Here is an 18,964-nt window from a genome sequence, read left to right as displayed (position 1 = left end):
ATGTAGGGCAGTGAACCAAAGAATGTGGGTAGCCTCTAGAACCTGAAGAAGGCAAGGAAATGGATTCTCTCCTAGAGCCTCCAGAAGGAAACTGCTTGTTAATAACACAGAATCTTGAGCCTTTCTCTAGATCTACTAAATCAGATTATCTGGATTTGGGCCCAGACTTATGTATATTTTAACACTATCTGAGGCTATGCTATACAGCCAGTCTGTACTAGCCCATGCACAGCAGGTAGAAAAACACTGGATCTAAACTGACAAATGAGTCTCTGAGACCACTATCACATTCAGAAATGTTAATATCCTTACCACATAAACACCAAGTGGTCCCTCAGTTTCATAAGAACACTTAAAGGGATTATGATCTCATCACCTCTTGAATAATACTAACAGCTTCCATTTATTGAACATATCCTAAGACAATCAATGTGCTAATATTTTTATGCATTATCTCATTTAACCTCAGAGCAAACTTATAAAATAATTATTAATGTTATAATTTACAACAACAGCAAAAAAGGTCTAGGAAAGTTAACTGTAACCACATGGAAAGGTAAAAGTATGGTTAACATGTAACAGGAATTGCTGTTTTTAATGCAACTGGGTTGGAGCAGGCAGGATCTCAAACCAGTTCTATTCATTCCTACCAAGGTACCGATGTGAGGATTCCCTTCCACACGATCTCTCCTCCTACAGGTGTTCAGGAGACATCCTGTCATCAAAGCAACACCTTAGAATATACCTAGTGAATAAGAGTTGTTTCCACACAGGGAAAGTAGAAGAGAGCTGAGCAAAATTTTGGTCCCAAAGAGCTGCAACTCTCATAGGACAATGACCAGCACTCTGCTAGTGTTTCATTAGGAGGTCTTTACAAGATGTAATGAGGACAGCTGTATGGCATTGACGATTCACGACACTGGTCCAAATGCCTAATGTGATCCCATGATATCCATTAATGATCTGACTCCCACCTTGTGATAGATGGTGTCTCTCTATTGGTAGTTGATGAGTCTTAGTGACAGTTCCACAGCTCTCCCCCTGGTTCCCTTAGGTATGTTGAGTCCCAGGCAGGCTAGACTCCACCAATCTCCTCCCTCAACACTGTCTTTCCTCCACACATTAACTTCCAGCCCGTGGAATTGTTTTTTGGTCTTAGTGGGCAGTGCTGCGTAACTCCTACTTTATATTTCCAAACCTACGATTTCAGCGTATACTTTGTGTTCTACTTCCTTCCAGACATTCTGGCCTTAGATTCTAAAAGCCAGACTCAGAATCCCTTTTCTCAAACTATTCTCTCAGCCTTGAATTTCAAAATCCTGACAGTATAAACTGGCAGTTGGCTGCATGAGGTTCAAGGACATGTAGGAGAGGGAAAAAAGAGGGCTATACATACAATATTGCAATATATTATTCTTCTCCATAACCATAATCCCCAGGGTCAAATAGGCAATAAGAGATGAAGCCAGGAATTATTCTCACTTCTCTCTGATGTCAAAGTCTATATGACACCCAGTTCATCATTGGACATCTCCAGCTAGTGAACCCAAGCCTAAATCCCAGCAAATTCTACCATAGGTCCTAGATCTGGGCTTACGAAACAGCTAACTTCCTCCTTTTCCAGGACAGTCATTAAGATACTTGAAGATAATTATTTGGGCACCTGAGTCATCTTTGAGCAAAGTTACCACCCAGTTTCTTCTACTCTTCTTCACAGACATGGTGTTTCTTATTTTTTCATTATCCTGGACCTCCTTTTGAATGTGCACAATTTTTTTGTGTGTGTCCCACTTGACTTGTGACTTTCCTAAATAAGCTGTGTCATCCCAACTAGTGAAGTCCAAAGTCAACCACAGAAACTTTTCTTATCTTGTTCCTGACACCACATTCCTAAATCAAAGGATATTTGTACCATGCAGTATGTGTGCAGATTTCTACTTCATATGTCTATGAGATATGTACAAGCTCAGGGAAGATATTTGGGTTGAATTTAGGGTATGCCTCAACCTCTTGCTTGAGCCCAAAGAGCACTCACATGGCCAGCGCATACCAAGGTTCACTAAAAGACTAGGAAAAAGGCTTGTGAATGTATTACATAGTAGTAGGTCTAGTGCTAGAGAGAATCTGCAGTCACCACAGGTGAGCCTTACTTCAGAAACCCCAAGCTGGAGGACAGCAAAAGATGGGGTGGGCAGTGAAAGGGGCAAGGAGCCTGTAGCTTATCTGCCAATAACTTGCTCTGGGATCTTGAACAATCATTTCATCACTCTGGATTTTATTTTTCCCCCAAGTAAAACAATACAGTTAGACTAGAGTGGTTTCCAAAAGTACTTGATTATACACTTCGATCAGAAAAACATTTCTGCACATGCACGTGAAATTATGTCTATTTTATTTATTTATAAAGAATATACATTCAACCCCAATATATTATATATAGTATAAAACATAACACAAAAAGTTTCTAAATAATTAGACTTCTAAAATGTAGTCAAAACTTTAATATATTTTCCTGTATCCCAGTGAGTCATCATAAGCATCTAGAACAGGAGTTAGCAAATTTTTTCTGTAAAGTGCCGGATAGTAAACACTTCAGGCTTTGCAGTCCATATATACTCTGTCCTAAAGACTATTTTGTCTGATATTAGTATAGCCACTCCAGTTTTTATGGTTGCTGTTTGCATATTACATCTTTTTCCATCCTTTTACTTTTAACCTATTCATATCTTTGAATCTAAAGGTGTCTCCTGTAGACAGAATGTAGTTGGATCTTGTTTTCTAATCCAGTCTGACATCTCTGCCTTTTGACTGGATTGTTTAATCCATTCACATTTAATGTTATTATTGATATAGTTGAATTTATATGAATTATTTTTTTTCTATTTGTTTATATCCTTTTGTTCCTGTATTCTTACTTTACTGCTTTCTTTTGCATTAAGTAAATATTTGGTAGTGTAACATTTTAATTCCTTCACTGATTTTTTTTTTTTTTACCATTTTTAGGGTTTCTTTTATTGTTTGTTTAGTGGTTGCTCTAGGGCTTACTATATATATTTTAATTTATCACAACTTACTTCAGATTTATACTAATGTAATCAAAGTGAGATAGAAATGTTACTCTTATATAGCTCTATTCCCTCTTTCCCCTTTTTGTGCTATTATGTTATACATATTATATCATATCTGTTACAAATCTAACAATACTTTATTATAATTATTACCTTATATCATTTTACATCTATTAAAGAAACTGAGATACAGTGTCCGTTGCAACTACTCAACTCTTCAATTATTGCATTAAAAACAACCTTGGGCAATATATACATGAATGAACATCACTGTGTTCCAATAAAACCTTATTTATGGACACTGAAATTGAATTTCATATAATTTTCATGCATTATAAAATATTCTTCTTTTGACTTTTTCCCTGTTGTTAAAAAATGTAAAAACTAGCTCACAGGCAGTGCAAAAACAGGCAGGGGGCAGGATTTGATTCAAGAATGCAGTTTGCCAACCACCTGACTTTCAGCAATGATTTTACAAGCTCTTTTATGTGGCACCTTGGGGTTAACAGACGTGCCTCCGGGCCTGTCATGGTGGCAAAGGTAAGATCAGAGACTGGGCTTCAGCATCTTACCTCCATTTCAAGAAGAACAGTTCTGCTTATATTTTGCTTATTTTTTCCAAACTGAAAAGATTCTATTTAACAAAGTGTCCCTGGAAGGAAGAAGGAAGGAAGGAAGGGGTGGCGGGAGGGAGGGGAGCAGGAAGGAAAAAAGGAAAGATAATCTCAAATGTTCTTTCTAGCTTTGAAATTCTATTACATTCATCTAAAATGGTACAAAATAATCAGCGACACTGGAACTATACTTCAGTTAACCTTGAAACCTAAACATTTGATATTATGCTGTATTTTCATTATTTCTATTAAGTCTTTCCTGAGTTTTGTAATCAAAGTTCTTTTCTGAAAATGGAATGAGCATTAAAGGAAAGAGAACGTTCTACACCTGGGCCTAAAGAACCAGAAGAGAGATCTTTTAGCACCCTCTTGTGTCCATAATTAGTGATAACAGCAACCCTCCTAAGTATTGGGGACATCTAATAAGGCCTAAGGCATCAGGGTGAAATGCATGGAACAAAGAAGTTGAGGTAGTGCTAGGATTTGTCATTCCTTTTTCATACTGATCTGCTCTATTCGAATAAGTCTTCTACAAACAAGATTCCCGTACAAAGAAAAGTTCTTCCTTTCTCCTCTTTATCTAAATGCTACCCACTCTTTGAGAGAAAGTTGATCATCTTGAGTTCACCATAATAATTTCTTCTCTGCATAATTAGAGAAGTGAAGATTCCTGGTTTTATTTATTTTTTTTATTTTTTCACATTCAGTTCCTTTATTAGCTTAGATAGCCGAAGGTCATTTGGAGAGATTTTTAAGGTAAGATTACTGGTTTTAACATCAGGTATAAGTCTCACCTCTGCTCTTTACTAGCTGTGTTAACACTGGGTACATCAGTTAACCTTCTCTCCTAAGTGCTTCTGCCACCACTTATCAGTGAATGGAATCCCACACACCTAAGCACCGTAGCTTCCCCTATGATTGAACTAAGCAAAGTCACCTCCCCTCAAAAGTTAGAATTGGAGGCATAAGCCACAAAACAAACATTAAATTAGTCTTCATCAAAATTAAAAACTTTTATGTATCAAAGGTATAAAAAATTAATAAACCAAAACCTCAATTAAATGGAGTTGGGAGACCAGAACGGGGAGCTCTCGTGCCCTGCAACGATAGCAGAGACCAACACAAAGTAGAAAGACTCTTCTTCTTTCCTGGCAACAACTCAGTCAATGAAAATCCATGGACTCTTTGTTTACTACAGCCCTCCCAACTTCCTTTTCCCCTCTATAAAGGGGTTCTTCTCTCCTTGCTGTGTAGGGACTTGCATGTGGATTGCTAGCCATGGTTGCAGGCGCCAAATTGCAATTCTAATCCCAAATAAGCCCATTTTTACTGGAGAAATAGCTGGCAGTCTGTTTATTTTAGGTCAACATTTTGGTGGCACATACAGGAATTTAGAGAAGACCCCCCCAATGACTCCAGAGCTGGTGAGAAACAGGTGCAGTACCCGCACTGAACCCATTGTTGCTCATTGTTTTTCTCCCTGACCATGGGGTTTAAAGGTATGTCTTTCTCCTGGATCCAAGCTTCCCCCCTTGGCATTTTGAAGTTCTCTAGGGTTTGTTTGAGATCTGTTTTAAGGTTTCATCTTTTCTAATTAAGGCCTTGTTCTATATGCGTGTGCTCATTTGGCACTTCAATCTGATTTGAAATCAGATTGTTCCAGTTGGGACTGGTTCAGCCTTTGGCCATTTTTTTTTTTTTTTGGAATGAGGGCTGTTCTACGGGAACTGAGCTGAGAAGGCTTCAGCTAGGTTCCTCTAGGACCAGACTGTTCTCTTAGAAATGGCTGGTATTAGGCCTACAGGTTGTTAGAGATATTTGAACTGTTTGAGCTATAAGCTGTTTGAGCTGAAAACTATTTAGATGGTTTGAAAATTATTCTGTTACTCTAGAGAAAAACTTATGAGAATGGGACCGCAGTTATCTAAGTATTTTGAGGGCACTCCCCTACAGGGATTTGAGCTGATTTTATGTTTAAAAACCACAGTCTTTCCTCAAGTGCGTTTCCAACTAAAGGAGCCAACATAACCAAAGGCAATTTGGAATATCAGTGGCCATTAAGAGGAATTTTGAAATCCCCAAACTTACTCTTCTTAAAAGTAAACTGGACTACCATAGCTCTAAAATGTCTCAAACTAAATAGAATGTCTATTTCGATTTGTATTTTGAGGATTCCAAACTTTATCAGGAGCCTAAAATTGCCTCTCTGCAAAATAAGATTTTAAGATTAACTGACACAAAGAAAGGATTAAAGAAAGTGAAAATGGCCCCAAAAGCCACAGGCCCTTCCTCCTTGGCTGCTTCACCCCTGGTTCTTCCTCCAGGGCCGTCGTGTCTCTCCCCTCCATTCCTTGTGCCCAAGCCCTGCCTCTGGCGCCATCCTCCTCCTTTCTTTCCAGGCCACCTACAGCCCTATACCCTCAGTTCCCCCATCGAATTCTTTCACTGAACTTCCTTTTTTCTCAGAAACTGACCTCACTTCCTTTGCCTCTGAACTTATCAGAATGTGCCCTTTTAAAATTAAGCTTTCTGAGGATCCGGAGACAAACACTTAATTTCTTATATTTCCTGGACTAAAGCTAAACTGTGAGCCACAGTCAAAGATTTTCCCAAAGTAACTGAAGATCCTCGCCGATGTGCTGAGGAATTTAATGCAGTCATTCAGACCTATCAACCTAGTTTCTCTGACTTATGTCAGCTAGTTCATATGCTTGTCAATGAAGGCCAGCCCAGCATTGGATGAAAATCACTAATTGGGAACATTCTGAAAAGTCTCTAAAATTACAACTGGGAGACCAGCCTGCTAACTTATTATACGATTAGGCTCAGGCAATGGGTGGGAGACTTCATCCAGTAATTTTTAGGGCGTTTCCAAAGCCTACTGATTGGACCAAAATTCAGGCTTGCACATAAATTCTGATGCATCTTGTCGTGACTATTACAATCAACTTCAGATTAATTTTAAAGAAAATTCTGGTCTTCCTTCAGATGTTGATTCCACCCAGGTAGCTTTTAAGTTTATGTCAAAATGGGTTATTCATGGGCTGAACCAGGACCTTGCCCTTCTAGTAAAAAGAACCAGGATGGAATGGGAAACTATGTCCACTCCAGATTTAGTTAATCTGACAAACCAGTTCTCTCTCACTGTGGATGAATCACCTCAAAGGAAGACAGCTAAAATTCTCTATTTCTTTTTTAGGATTTTTTAAAAATTGAAGTATAGCTGATTTACAATGTTGTGTCAGTTTCTAGCGTAGAGCAAAGTGATTAAGTTATACATATATGTACATATATATTCTTTTTCATTATAGGTTATTACAAGTTATCAAACATAGTTCCCTGTGCTATACGGTAGGACCTTGTTGTTTTTCTATTTTATATAGAGTAGTTTATATCTACTAATCCCAAACTCCTAATTTATCCCCCCTTTTCCCCTTTGGTAACTGTAAGTTTGTTTTCTATGTCTGTGAGTCTGTTTCTGTTTTGTAAATAAGTTGTTTGGATCATATTTTGGATTCCACATATAAGTGATATCATATGGTATTTGTCTTTCTCTGTCTGACTTACTTCACTTAGTATGATAATCTCTAGGTTCATCCATGTTGCTGCAAATGACAGTATTTCATTCTTTTTTATGGCTGAGTACTATTCCATTATATATATGATACATATTATATGTATTATTACATACATTATATTATAAATTATATATACATATTGTATATGTATATATATTATATATGCGTGTGTGTATATATATACCACACCTTTATGCATCCATCAGGACAGATAAAATTCTTAACCTTCAACTTTAGCAAATGAAGGTCCCTAAAAAATATCAAAACCCTCTTGTTTTCTGCTATTATTGCAAAGAGCCAGAACAATGGAAAAAAAGATTGTTACAAGTTTAAGCACTTCAGGTGCCTTCAGCCTTTCTAACATCCTCCCAGTTTTAAATGACAGGGCTTTCCCCATTCCCTTCTATTCATCAGCTTGGAGAAACATTTTTCCAGATTAGGGATGAATCTCTTCCAGTTCTAACTGACACCAAAGCCACACTCTTGGTGCTCAACCCCACTATAATAAAGCAGCCCCTGCCTTGGAGTACTAAAATAACTCAAATACAGAGGATCTCTAATGAACCTTAAGAGGTTCCTGTCCATGAACCTGTTGTCTTTTGTTTAGGCCCCTTGAGAGATACATACCCTTCTCTCTTTAGTCCCGCTGCCCTTATCCATTTATAGGCACAGACTTCTTAGAGAAATATCATACTGGAATTTCTTTCTCCCAAACAGGGAAAATAAGTCTAGAATTTGACAGTAAAAAATCAAAGCAGCCAACCAGATGAATTAAATGATGCTTTTACATCTTTATTTTCTCCATTTCTGACTATACTAGAGCTCATTCTGGAAACACTGACCACGTGTCTCTATTGAATCAACAACTACCTTTCTTATGGGCAAAATCTCCAATTGATATTGGCAAAATTCATAGCACATCTCCCATCAAGATTCAGATAGATCCCTCAAAAGCTCTCCCCATAATGAATCAATGCCCTATGAGTTAAGAAGCCCTTCAAAGCATAAAGCCCATAGTAGAAGATTATAAGGCTCAAGACCTCATTATCCTTGGTACTAGTTCCTGTAATACTCCCACAACAGTGAGAAAACCTAAGGGCCAGGGGTGCAGGTTTGTTCAGGACCTCTGAGCTATAAACATCATTGTTATCCCTCGATACCCTGTCGTTCCTAACCTTCATATGTTATTAACATCCATTCCCACTGGAAGAAAATTCCTTACTATAATTGATGTATGCAGTGCATTCTTTAGTATTCCAGTTGATGAAGGTAGCCAATACCTTTTGCCTTCACTTGGGAAGAAAAACAATTCACCTGGACAGTAACACCTCAGGGTTTTACTGAGAGTCCTTATTTCTCACAAATCCTGAAGGCTGATCTGGATGAAATAAAGTTCCCTAGAGGTTCTACTTTTTGTAATATGTGGATGATTTACTTCTTCACTCTCATTCTCAAGCCTTCTCACAGAGACAGTATCCACTTGGTAAAGCTTTTAGCCTTCAAAGGACATAAGATCACCAAGGAATAGTTGCAGTTTGCCCAAGCCTAGGTTTTATATTTATGGCATCTGCTATCAGAACAAGGACTTCACCTAGATCCAGATAGCATGGTGTCCTAAGTTTCCCAAACCCCCGAACTAAGCACCAACTGTGAAGTTTTCTCAGGCTCGTTGGTTATCGCTGGAACTGGATTCCAAAGTTCTCTCTTATGGCCAAACCTCTGTGTTTTACTAAAGAATAACAATGCCAACACAATTTTATGGAAAGAACCAGTTGACATCACCTTTAAGGCTTTAAAGAAGAGTTTGGTGAACCCACCTGCCCTTGAGCATGCCAATTATCAGATCACCTTTTTCCTTTTTGTATATAAATAAAAAGAATTGGAATGCCTTTGGAATACTCATCAAAAACACGGGGACCTCTATCGACCCATAACAAACCACTGGACCCTGTGGCATGGAGATAACCTCCTTGCCCTAGAGCCATCACTGCCACTGCCCTTTTGGTTAAGACCACTGAGAAAATCTTTGTGTGATCTCCTTTAACCATTTTTGTACCTCATGCAGTAGAAGGCTCCTAAACTCCCATCACACTCAATATTTCTCAACCAGTCACCTCACCTCCTATGAAGTCCTTTTTTCAAACTGATGCTCACATAACTCTTTTAATAATAACATTGTAATAACATTAACCCTGCTACTCTTCTCCCCTCTGTCACCAACAAAGTCCCTCACAACTGCTTAATGCTGATGGCTCACTTCCTTACTCCTAATGATGATCTGCAGGAAATACCTTTTGGTAACACTGACTTCTCATGATTTACTGATGGTTGTTATTTAAAAATATGACAATGATAATTAATATGCTATTGCCACTCCTTTTGATATTGTTGAGACAGCGTCTCTACCTATGGCTACTTCAGCCCAACAGGTTGAATTATATGCTTTTACATGGGCTTTCACTTTAGTGAAGGGCAAAACTGCCAATATTTTACTTACAGTAGATATGCTTTTGGAGCAGCTCATGGTTTTGGAATGTTGGGAGAACAATATGGCTTCCTTACTTCCAACAGAAATAAAATTTTAAATGGCCCCTATGTTCAGGAATTTTTAGATACAATATTTTACCTGTCACTTTTGCTATTATGAAGATTCCAAGGCATTCTAAATTTGGATCTCTGGAAGCTAAAGGAAATCACCTAGCTGATGTTTCTGCAAAGAATGCTGACCTTAAAGGGACCAACAGCAGCCAAAACTCTGCAATGGTCCAGAGGGATATTTCCCCAAATGATAACTTAGAAAAATTGACTAGAGAAGCCCAACAATTGGCCTCAGAAAAGAAAAAAACCAAGATTGGAAATTCAACAACTTTTGGTTTGATACAAAGAAAAAGCTCTGGTTTGGGCCAAATAACAATTCAGTCCTGCTGGAGACTCTAAAATTACCACTTCTAACCACTCTACATGCATTAAACCATTGGTCTACTGACAAAATAATAGCATTCATGAATCAATATTGGTAGGGAAACATGAACAAAGCTGCAAAAAGTGCCCTCCTTACTTGTCCCACTTGTCCAAAGTACAACCCAGGGAAGCATGTTGGTACTGCTCCCTGACATGCTAAACTGCCTAATGGACCATTCATGGTCTGGCAAATGGATTTCTTACAACTTCCTCCATCTCACGGATATAAATATGTTTTAGTCATGGTCTGTATGCTTTCACACTGGACTGAAGCCTTCCCTTGCAAATAGACTACTGCCTCTTCTGTGGTTAAAGTCCTTTTGGAAAAGATTATCCTTACCTGAAGAACTCCTCTTAAACTCTATAGTGTTCAAGGAACCTATTTTACTGGTCAGGTATTCAACAAGTCAACATTATTTGACCGGTTTTACACTTCCACTGTGCCCTCAATCCTCTGGTTTAGCTGAACACAATAATGTCATTATTAAGACTCAGCGGGCAAAATTTGTAAAGGCCCTCCAAATACCCTGACCGAAAGCATTGCCATTGGTCCTTCTAAATCTTAGATCCACCTCTTTTGGAACTCATAAGCTCTCGCCCTTTGAGATAGTCACAGGACATCCAATGCACTTGGTCCCTGCCTCTTGTGACCTACAACTGATAAAAGGAGAGATACTCCACTATTGGAAACGTCTAATTGCTTCTATTAAAAATAATCATGTTCTAGTAGAGCAGTCTTTTCAGAGTGCACTCTCAGGAGATAAAGACCTTAAGTATCACACCTTGCAACCTGGAGATTTCATCTATTGGAAAAAACACCTCCAGAAAGACTCTCTTCAACCTTACTGGAAAGGCCCTTATCAGGTCCTGCTAACAACCCTCATGCCTCCAAATTCCAGGGAATAGACTCTTGGATTCACACCTTAAGAAAGCACTGAAGCCTGACTAGACTTGCATGTCATCCGGCAACCTGAAAGCAAAGATTTCCTTGAATTGAAGCAGACAACATTTGATGAGACCACTTTCCCAAGATAGCCAGACCAGACCTGTTGGAAATTTGTCACCAAACCTTTGATGATGACCTAATGTTTTAGATGATCTCCAATATCTATGATCTTGATAACATATGGACTTTAGATAAAAAGTAGAGAGTATTTACTGAGAGTTCTCCCTCCTACCCTTCCTAGTTACTCATATGTGACCTCAATAGGTTTCCAATCTGTGCACCAACATGAGATACTATGCCTAAGAAAGGTCCTTCTTGGCATGAGAGAGAAAAAGCGACTAAAAATGTAAAACCTGTCTCTTGATCAGTGATGCTTCAGAGAAAGATCTTGATCAAAATGGGAAATGTAAAAAAAATTAATAAACAAAAAAATCAATTAAATAGTCAGGGGACCAGAAGGAGGAGCTCTCATGCCCTGCAACAAGAGCCCAGCTGGAAGGACTTTTTTCCTGGCAAGGACTCAGCCAATGAAAAGCTATGAACTTTTTGTTTACTATAGCCCTCCCAACTTCTTTCTTTAAAAGAATTCTTTTTCCCTTGCTCTGTAGGGACTTGCAGTGGCTCTGGTTGCAGACCCCAAATTGCAATTCTTTCTGATCCCAAATAAACCCATTTTTGCTGGAGAAATATCTGACAGTCTATTTATTTTAGGTCAACAAATGATACTATTAAGAAAGTGAAAAGACAACATAACAAATGGGAGAAAATATTTGCAAATCATACAGTCTGTTCTTGTTATTTGTGGTACTTACGTTCTAAAAGTCATTGCAAACAATGAATTAGCAAAAACTGAAACATTGCTCCTAGGTATAGATAGATAGATAGATAAACAAATAGACAGACAGAGCTCGAGATAGAGAGTAAGATATATATACATGAATCGTATATATAGAGAAGAGATATATACAGAGAGAAGAGATCCCTTCTATCGCTCTCTCTCTCTCTCTCTCCACATACATGTATATATACACATACACGCATAATGTATGTGTATCCTTTCTTTATATTTTTAAAAAGAGAAAACGAAGTTCACAAGAGTTTAGTGACTTGCCTGAGGCAAATGCCAGAGTTGGGATTCAACTCTAAGGGACTATTATCAGAATATATAAAGAACTGTTATAACTCAACAAGAAAAAGATAAACACACAATTTTTTTTAAATGGGCAATGGACTTAGAAAGCTATTTCTCCAAAGAAGATATACAAATGGCCAAAAAGAACATTAAAAAGGAGATCCATATCATTAATTATAGGGAAATAAGAATCAAAACTTCAAGGAGATACCTTTTTACACCAACTAGGATGGCTATATTTTTTAAAGAAGAAAGAAAATATGTTTTGGCAAGGATGTAGAAAATCGGAACCCTCACACATTGCGGATAGGAGTGTAAAATGGTGCAGCCGTTGTGGAAAACAGTTTGGCAGTTCCTCAAAAAGTTAAACATAAAATTACCATATGGCCCAGCAATTCTACTCCTAGGATATACTCAAAAGAATTAAAAATAGGTATTCAAACAAAAACTGCAGCACTATTCACAATAGCCAAAGTGTGGAAACAAGACCAATGTCCATCAACAGATGAGTAGAGAAACCAAAGTGATATATCTATACAATGGAAATTATTCAGCCATAAAAAGGAATACATGCTACAACATGGATGAACCTTGAAAACCTTTGCTGAGTGAAAGAAGCTAGATACAAAAGTTCACATATTGTATTATTCCATTTATATGAACTAGAATGGGTACATCCATAGAGACAGACAGCAGATGAGTGACTGCCAGGGCCTGGAGTCAGGGAGATGAGGAGTGACTACTTAATGGGTAAAAAGTTTCTTTGGGGGTGATGAAAATATTTTGGAACTAAATAGAGGTGATGGTTTTACTCTGTAAGTACTAAATGCCATTGAATTATACGGTTTAAAATGGTTAACTTTATATTACATGAACTTTACCTCAATAAAAAAAGCGTATAACCAAAGAAGTTGAAATTGAAACAAAAAGAAAGATTTTTCTTTTTTTAAAGATTGCAGCATCTGTGACATGTCAGCTCAGAAACGATCAAATGGATATCTACCACCTGCCAAGTGGACAGAGGAACTGAGAGGAAGCAGTTCTAGAGAAAGTTAAAGAAGAAAGAAATATAATCTATAGGCAGGAGCATAAATTCTGGATGGAGAGAGAAGACAGAGGACATTCCAGACTCTAGTTTCAATTCTTTCTTCTGCCTATGGACTTCTTGAGACACCTCCTGATTCTTATAATTCACTTTTTTTTTTCTTCAGAGTTATTATTCTAGTACTTGTAATCAAAAGTGTCCTATCTATTGCACAAATCCAGCTGAAGGATTACTTCTGCCATGAAGCCTACTGTGGTCCAGAGAAATTATTGCATTTTGAAATGTACTATAGAAATGTTGACTTTTAAGATTTGAAAATACCTTAATGGCTCCTCTTAGTGAGACACAATCCCTACACTACCTCTTCCAATTATCAGCAGACTCTGCTTAAGAAAGCCAACTAATGAAGACATTATTTCCAAGGGCAGATGATTCCATATTTGGGCAACTCTGGCTATTAGACAATTATTCTGTATAAATGGGCAGAAATTTGTTCATCTAAAATATTATAACATTTGGAGTCATTTGGAAAAAAAACATGAGATTCCTTCCCCTATGACAACTGTTCAGCAATTTGAAGACAAAGACCATACCTCCACCATACCCCTTCCTCTTCCTTCCTTTGTGTGTAATGCATACACACACACACACACACACACACACACACACACACACACACACACAGACTTCTCCCTGTAAATATTATTTCCTTTCCTACCCCTGTCACAATATCTTAGAATGGCTAAGATGACACGTTGTAACATCAGACTTGGATTTGATTTCAACTCTGCCTTTCCTTAGTTGTGTAACTCTGGACACATCAGTTACTCAGTCTCAGTTCTCTCATCTGTGAATTGAGCATACTAAGAGTGTTCAATACAAAGGACTGTTGTGAAGAGTAAATAAAATAGTTCAGCGTCTGCCACAAGCAGGCATTCAGTAAATGCTAGCTATTATTATCTTATTAATAATATTATTAATACTTGCTATTATGATTGCTCTTATCTAGCAATCTAGTTTTATTTGATAATGTCTTCAAACCGTGGTATACAGAGACATCCTATTTGCAGCTCTCTGTGATTACTATAATACCAGGTACCATAGGATTGGTAGAATATCCCCTTTTACAGAGGAAACTGAGACAAAGGTTAAGTAGCTTGCCCACGTCACCCAGCTAATTCATGGCAGAGTAAGAATTTGAATCCAAGAATTATGGCCCAGACACTGTTGTAACATACCAGCTACACCAGCATAGCTCATTATTTATGCACAAGGTGATGCTTAGCAATGCATCATGTCTTGTTCGGCTAAGCCCTCTCATGAAAAGTACAAGCAACTCAAAATGAGGCCCCCGGTGGTGAGTCAGTATTTTCAACAAAGGCATTTTTCCTCCAAGGGCAAGAATTTAAGTTAGTTTTTAAGGAGAGTAAATAAGTCATGGGGATGTAATGTACAAGGTGACTATAAAGAATAATATTGTATTGCATATTTGAAAGTTACTAAGTGAGTAAAAGTAAAATAAAAAATAAGAAGATTAGATAGGTGGTTTCGTCAGTAGCACAAATTTAGGCACAAGAGAGGCAATTAAATGCTTGAAGAAAATATGAAGGAAAAACTTTTATGAATGTTAACCAAAAAATAAGCAACTTCTTGCAACTAACTACCCTACGTCTGGGTCTCATACGACATTTACATCCCCACATCTGCACTATGAATTCAGTCATTCCCTTGGAGAGATGAAAACAAACTATAATAAATTTAAACTATGTATGTATTAATTCATGTGTTCATTATCTTTCACCCTTTCCCACTGTATTAAAGAAAATTCTGCCTTATTCTGGGTTTTTCACTACACCTCAACCCCTCCTCAACTTCAAAAGACAGATTCAGCGTGCTCCAGTTCTGCTTCTGGCCCATTTTTGACGTAGAATTGGCAAACGAGAAGAGAGACAAATGGAGAAGTGAAGAGAGAGAAAGGCAAATACTTAACTCAAGAGCATAAAATATAGAGGCTAAAGGATAAGAGAAGAAAAACAAAGAGTTACTAAGGCTTAGTTTTGTTTTGTTTTATATTTTTATCAAGATGAGTTTCGTGGAGGATTGAGGTACCTGCAGAGTGTGAGAGATGTGAAGATTGGGAGGAACAGGGACAGAGCAGGACTGTAGATGGACTAAGTATGAATTACATTCCTGTTGATGTTTGCCAAGAGATTCAAGTAAAGATTGAATCACTTTCAGGACTTCCCTGGGGGTCCAGTGGTTAAGATTCCACACTCCCAATGCAGGGGGCCAGAGCCGATCCCTGGTCAGGGAACTAGATCCCACATGCCACAACTAAGAGTTCACATGCTGCAGCTAAAAGATCCCATGTGCCACAACTAAAAAATCCTGCATGCTGCAACTAAGACCGGCGCAGCCTAAATAAATAAATAAATAAGTAAAAATAAAATCTTTAAAAAAAAAATTGAATCACTTTAATTACTTTTGGATATTGAACTTTGTTACGTTGAAGATGAATACACGGAGAACCTCAGCCAGCTGGAATCCTCAGGTTTATTCTGGCTAGAACAATACTTGTCAGAGATATCCACACATGCACCCACCTTGCTGGAATAAACAATTCTTTTTCTCTTTTAATTGTGGTAAAAGTCACATAATATGAAACATACTATTTTAACCATATTTAGCTGTACAGTTCAGTGGCACTAAGTACAATCACATTGTTGTGCAACTCTCACCATCCTCCATCTCCTGAATTTTTCACCTTCCTAAACTGAAACTGTGTCCCCATTAAACACTAACTCCCCATTCCCCCTCCCCATCACCCCCACCCCTGGCCCCTGGCATCTGCCAATGTACTTTCTGACTCTATGAATTTGACTATTCTAGATACCTCGTACAAGTGGAATCAAACAGTATTTGTCTGCACCTCTTGTATATTGGAATGCATTTTTAAAGTTAACTTAATATATGTCCTGCAAAGAGATTGTACCTTCTTTTTTGTTTCCCCCTGTGCTATACAGTAGGCCCTCACCAGCCATCTACTTCATACATAGTAGTCAATCCCAATCTCCCAATCCATCCCACTGCCCCCCCTTGGTGTCCATATGTTTGTTCTCTACTTCTGTGTCTATATTTCTGCTTTGCAGATAGGTTCATCTGTACCATTTTTCTAAATTCCACATATATGTGTTAATACATGATATTCGTTTTTCTCTTTCTGACGTACTTCACTCTGTATGACAGTCTCTAGGTCCATCCACATCTCTGTAAATGGCACAATTTCGTTCCTTTTTATGGCTGAGTAATATTCCATTGTATATATGTACCACATCTTCTTTATCCATTCCTCTGTTGATGGACATTTAGGTTGCTTCCATGTCCTGGCTATTGTAAATAGAGCTGCAATGAACATTGGGGTGCATGTGTCTTTTTGAATTATGGTTTTCTTAGGTATATGCCCAGTAGTGGGATTGTTGGGTCATACAGTAGTTCTGTTTTTAGTTTTTTAAGGAACCTCCATACTGTTCTCCATAGTGGCTGTATCAATTTACATCCCCACCAACAGTGTAAGAGGGTTCCCTTTTCTCCACACCCTCTCCAGCATTTATTGTTTGTAGATTTTTTGATGACAGCCATTCTGACCAGTGTGAGGTAGTACCTCACTGTAGTTTTGATTTTCATCTCTCTAATAATTAGTGATGCTGAGCATGTTTTCATGTGCCTCTTGGCCATCTGTATGTCTTCTTTGGAGAAAGTCTATTTAGGTGTTCCACCCATTTTTTGATTGGGTTGTTTGGTTTTTTTGATATTGAGCTGCACAAGCTGTTTGTATATTTTGGAGATTAATCCCTTGTCAGTTGTTTTGTTTGCAAATATTTTATCCCATTCGGAGATCAATGTAACAGGACAGAAAGCCCAAATATAAACCCATGCACCTATGGTCACCTAATCTATGACAAAGGAGGCAAGAATATACAATGGAGAAAAGACAGTCTCTTCAATAAGTGGTGCTGGGAAAACTGGACAGCTACATGTAAAAGAATAAAATTAGAACACTCCTTAACACCATACACAAAAATAAACTCAAAATAGGTTAAAGACCTAAATGTAAGGCCAGACACTATAAAACTCTTAGACGAAAACATAGGCAGAACACTCTTTGATAAAAATCGCAGCAAGATCTTTTTTGACCCACTTCCTAGAGTAATGAAAATAAAAGCAAAAATAAACAAATGGGACCTAATTAAACTTAAAAGCTTTTGCACAGCAAAGAAAACCATAAACAAGATGGAATGCACAATTCTTATCCCATTTGCTATTCCCTGCCCCAACGCAGAACTGGTCATATAAATCATTTTCAAAATACTGATAAACCGATATGAAGCAAATTATGCTCCCTGGCCATTTTAAAGTATATACTATAAACACAAATCCCTTACACACATGCTGGTCTTTACAGTTTCCTTTTTCATCTCATTTGAACTTCACAACATTCCTGAAAGCAAGCAAGGGTCATTACCACTATTTTACAAGATGAGGGAAAGGAGGGTCATAGAAGTTGCACGGCTTTCACAAGGTCACACAGTCTGTATGTGGCAGAACTGGATTTTAACTTCGATTTCTGACTACAAGTCTACTGGTTTCCATGGGACTTGTCAGCATACTCCTCCACTGTTCAAATGTGCTTCAAATACTATGTAATGGAGACCGCTGTGTATGTAGAGGCAAAAACACTTGGCTTAGAGTTTGGAGATCTTGGTTCCAGTCCTTACATTCTATAACTTTGGATAAGTCATTTTTCTGCTCTGGACCTATGTTTATCAACTTCTTCATCCATTTGTATTTTAGAACTTCAATATTCTACATTAGTGATGAACATAGCTATTATTACTGAAAGTTATAGCAGACAGACCCTAATGACCAGGTACATGGATTCATCCCCCGTTTAATCTTCATAACCTTGCAAGGTTTCAGAGAGGTTAAAATAACTTTCCCTAACTGGTAAGTAGCAAAATCAGGATTTGAACAGAGAGATCTGACAGATTATTTTTCCCAGTACGATATAGCTTCAAAATCTCTTGTTGAATTATCAAAACATGTGAATGATTATGAAAGAGGCAGACCACTCTAAATTGGTAGGCGGCAGGCTTACTAAGTAAGGGAACATACATTTGAGGTTTGTCTTGGATGCCACAAGATGAGTAGATCTCTGCATCTGCCTGTCAGAATCTTAAAAGTTTATATGGAAGCCTTGAAGAGGGTTCAGTCATGTATCTAGTCCAGATGGTCTCAACAACACATTACACTTTCAAGGCTGTGGCTTGAAAGCGGCTCCAGCTATGGGACTGGTGGGTGGAACAGACATTCCAAGGGCAGGGGAGAGGGTGAGGGTCCTCCATCTGCCTGGGTTTGACTCTTCGGTTAACCAGCAGTCATGTCCTCTCGATAACCTCCTCCCCAGTTTTGGATCTGGGTTTGCTTTCCTCTGAATCTATGTTCTTAAAAACTACATTGCAATGCCCAGATAAGTGGGACTTTTGTGTGGTTCTTATACCTGAGCCTCTGTTTTGAATCTAGATGTGCTGAAGAACTTCTTTGAGTGTGACTAGAAGCCTCC

At 38.1% G+C, this 18,964-nt stretch overlaps 1 pseudogene; it reads right to left on the bottom strand.

The window, feature by feature from the left end:
• Positions 1 to 18,964, bottom strand: part of LOC137758934 (eukaryotic translation initiation factor 3 subunit E pseudogene) — a 28,874-nt pseudogene that overhangs the window by 1,378 nt on the left and 8,532 nt on the right.

Source organism: Eschrichtius robustus, chromosome 2 (assembly GCF_028021215.1).
Source record: "Eschrichtius robustus isolate mEscRob2 chromosome 2, mEscRob2.pri, whole genome shotgun sequence".
NCBI lineage: Eukaryota > Metazoa > Chordata > Mammalia > Artiodactyla > Eschrichtiidae > Eschrichtius > Eschrichtius robustus.
Note: the sequence above shows the minus strand (reverse complement) of the source record. Positions and strands in the feature narration are given on the sequence as shown.